Source organism: Tupaia chinensis, unplaced genomic scaffold, assembly GCF_000334495.1.
Source record: "Tupaia chinensis unplaced genomic scaffold, TupChi_1.0 Scaffold000159_1, whole genome shotgun sequence".
Taxonomy (NCBI): domain Eukaryota; kingdom Metazoa; phylum Chordata; class Mammalia; order Scandentia; family Tupaiidae; genus Tupaia; species Tupaia belangeri.
In genome coordinates, this window is record NW_006159630.1 from 1669198 (window position 1) to 1673120 (window position 3923).

General features: G+C 51.7%; 1 protein-coding gene across 1 annotated transcript in view; it reads right to left on the reverse strand.

Annotated features, from left to right (window-relative positions):
- RPTOR (regulatory associated protein of MTOR complex 1) overlaps positions 1–3923 on the reverse strand; it is a 393373-nt gene that overhangs the window by 68590 nt on the left and 320860 nt on the right. The window lies entirely within an intron of this gene.

Below are 3923 nucleotides of genomic sequence, written 5' to 3' on the forward strand. Positions count from 1 at the left end.
CAATTTTCACTCTTTCATTTCCTCTGTGCTCTACTGACCGGAAATCAGTCTACTTTTCATTGTAAACGGTGTCTTGTGTGATTACACGCACCCTGCACACCCTAATTTGTTCTATATTCGGTATTAATGCAAGACTCTTAGGGTGCCTTAGTTCTACCATTCCTCCTCAAGTTTAACCCCACATCGGCCATCATTAACATCATGTACCGGGGGCTGGCAGGTGGCGTGGTGGTTGAGGGCACTAGATTCCCAATGGCTGTGGTTTGAGTCCCGGACCTGGCGGCTTGCTTTCTCACTTTCCCTCTCTCTCTCTCTCTCACTCTGTCCCTCTCTGGTCAAATTAAAATAAACAGTTAAATAAATATTTTTTAAGAAGACATTATGTGGGACCAGCAGTTAGTGTAATGGCTATGTCGCTGGATTCCCACGTAGTCAACCGCGGTTTGCGTCCTGGACTCAGTGGCTTAAAACTCACGCTGGGCGCGTGTGTGTGCGTGCCCAAGATCCCAAGAGGAGAATGGAGGAGAAGGGATTGCGGCGTGACCATCCCCCCTGGGGGGTGATTTCTCGCTTTCTATCTCTCTGTCTCTGTCTGGCGAGTGCACGCGCCCTATAGCAAAAACCTCTCCAAAAAAAAAAAAAAAAAGACATTATGTTACAGGCAACCCCCCCCGCCCCGATTTCTCTCCTGTGAGGACAGCTGCCCATCTGCTCCGTGTGGCCTCCTGCACCTCCGCACCCCGTGCCCCCTGCGTTTACCCCCTCCTCACTGCGATGTGGCCGTGGTGGTTACCTTCTGTGGAGCTCCGCGGTGTCCTGTCACTGGCAGAAATGCGTTTCCTGCACCCTCGTTCTTGAAGGGGGTCCGGCTGGGCAGAGCCTCTAGGTGCCGGCCACTTCCCTCGGCACCACGCCCGCTGCCCGGTGGAGCCGGCTGACAACTGTGCACGCGTTCCCAGACCCCGCGGTCCGGCCTACCAGCTTTCTGTTTGTTTTGTTCTTCGTTTTTTCTTCACTCATGACAGAAGCAGGAGAGTGAGAGAGAGGTGAGCACCCTCCTCGGGTCTGGACCTGCCGAGACCCGCCTTCCTCCAGTCCTGCTGGCTCTTGGGCTGACGAGGCAGGGAACTGGAATCGCAGTTGCCACACGGGATCCAGTTTCTCCGAGCAGCACGTTACCACAGCCACGGAGCCGGCCCCGTGAAACTGTGGGCTCCTTTGCAAATAACACTCGTTTATTCCGGTTAGTTTGAAGAGCTGACTTTTTATCTTCGACTTACCCGACGACTCTTGTTCTGGGGTGTCTGGGTGCCTCTGTGCTTGTTCAAGCTTTTCGGGACTCGCTGTGCTTTTCTACACTGGAAACTCCTTTCAAATCTGGGAAGTTTCTGAGCGCTATTCCACCATCGCCCCCCTATTTCTGCTGTCCTCTGCACATCCTCTCAGTGCATCCCATCACGCTCAGGGGTGATGCTTCTCACCGGGTCTGTGCAACCTCTTTCTGCAGTCCTGACTGCTCCCTTCAGGTGAGCTGACCACTCATTCTCTTCTTGGCTTTGTCTTTGTTTGATTCAGCCACTGAGTTTTCAATGACAGTGACAGTCTTTTTGTCCATTCCAGGTTCTATCTCCTTTCTATTATTTTTTAAAATCTGCTTATTTATCTATTTTAACTTTTAAAAAGTTTGTGTGTGTGTAAAAAAAATCCATTTTTTATTTTTGAGGATGAGTAAGCAGCACAGGATATATCATTTCCTTGCAATAGGCACAAAAGTTGCTTCTGAAGAACACCGCAATAGTTTACTGTTTGACACTAGGCCGAACTGTTTTACTCAGTCATCTGAATCATATTCATACCGATCTTTCAGTCTTCTAGGAGAATGCTGTTAGTTCCCATTCTCGAGCACTCACTCCACCGTCTGCTGGGTGAGCTGTCTGTGGCCTTGAACCCGGCTGTGTTCTCAGCGTGAACCTCTCGTGCTTAGGTTATGTGGGTGCCCTCACAGAAGGGTTGCCCTTGCTTCGTCCAGGACCGGTGGGCATGCCAAGGACACACACGGGTGGTGCAGACTTACATTCCACCCTACAGATCTGAGGGTCCCCCCTTCTGTGAGGGCCCTTCCTGTCCTTTCTTTTCCAGACAAAGACAGATAGTAAGTATCTCAGAAACGGGCAGTTACTCTAGTCTACTTAAAAAAAAAATTATTAATTTATTTATTCATTTATTAATTATTAATTTACCAATTTATTCATTAATTTATCAATGTATTCATTTATTAACTTATCAATTTGTTAATTATTAATTAACTTATTCATTCATTTAAATTTGACCAGAGAGAGACACACACACACACAGAGAAGGAAAGAGAGAAAGCAAGCCACCAGATCCAGGACTCGAACTGTGGCCGGCTCCATTGGAGTGTCTAGCACCTTAACCACCATGCTACCTGCTGGTCCCCATATAATTATTTTTAACTTTAATTTTATTTTTTGTTTATTTATTTTAATTTGATGAGAGAGAAGGAGAAAGAGAGAGAAAGTGAGAAAGCAAGCCACCAGGTCTGGGATTCGAACTGTGGTCGACTATGTGAAGTCCTGCATCCTTAACCATCATGCTACCTGCCAGCCTTACTCCTTTTTTTTTTTTTTTTTTAATAATTTTGCCAGAGAGAGAGGAAAACACCCCTATGGGGCATGGTCACATTGCAATCCCTTCTCCTTCATCTCGTCCTTCTTTTGGGATTTTGGACATACACACGTGTGCCTGGCATGTTTCTCAGGCCGCCAGGTCAAACTCCATGGTTGGCCACGTGGGATCTAGCCGCCTAAACCACACCACCTGCTGGCCCCGTCTCTCGTCCTCTTTTAACGAGAGGACAGGGCATGTCTTGTAGGCCCCTGACTTCATAGGGGCCGTCGCGGTCTGCAGTGTGGCCTGCTGGAGCCTGGCATCCGGGCACTCAGGATCTGCATGAGGATTGGCGTGGACTCCTCGGGGCACCATGGTGGTGGTGTCTGCTGAACACCTGCTCCCTAGGCCTCTCCAGTCGTGGGCATTTGGGGATTTCCTTTTCTTCTTTCCAACTTGGCTATGTCCTCAGAACTTCCACGCATTGGCAACTGCAGTGGAGCCCACCGACGGCGCCCGGCTCACTGTCTTGCGGCCAGCTGCCCGAGTACCGCTCTTTGCGTTCCTTTGATTTGTATTCTTCCTCACCCTGAAGATCGGGACAGCGGTTATGCCAAAGCTCACGTGCGCCGTGAACTCGAACAGCCTGCGGTGGGGGCTGAGGTGCACGTGCCGCCACCGTTCACAGCGTCTGTTTAGACCTACTGTTTTATCATTTAGTTTGGAAAACCAACCGGAGGGTGAGATCACACGAGTGTTTCCTTGCCCAGCCCAAGCCACCGGTGACTGCACGCGCGGCTACGCCTGAACACTGCCAAGGCGAGGCTCTACTGGAGGGTGGCTTAGGGCACTGCGCTCTCCCTGCTGCGAGGAGCTCCAGACCGGGACGAGAGACAGCAACTGTACATCAGCTGAAGCTGGTGCAGCACACCCCATAGTGACGACTTCCGGACAGTCTCACACCACACGTCTAACCGCGAGCTCCCCAATACTCTCCCAGCCCTCGCCCTCGCTGCCCTACTGTGCCCATCACACCGCCACCCTCGGCGTCCACCACAACGCACAGGTACCCACACAGCAAGCCCACGGCAGGTGCCGAGGAGGGCAGCTTTCCCTGGGCTGCACAGCTGTGCCGGTGAGAATGGACCGAAGGGAGCCATGCCCACCGTGGGTCCGGGCTCGCTGAACTGTCCTCAGAGACGAACGTGAGGCAGCAGCACTAACGTGGCACCAGGCAGAGGACACTGCGGAGTGGCGGGCCCACAGGCGAGGGGCGCCCCCAGCCACCCCCCGCG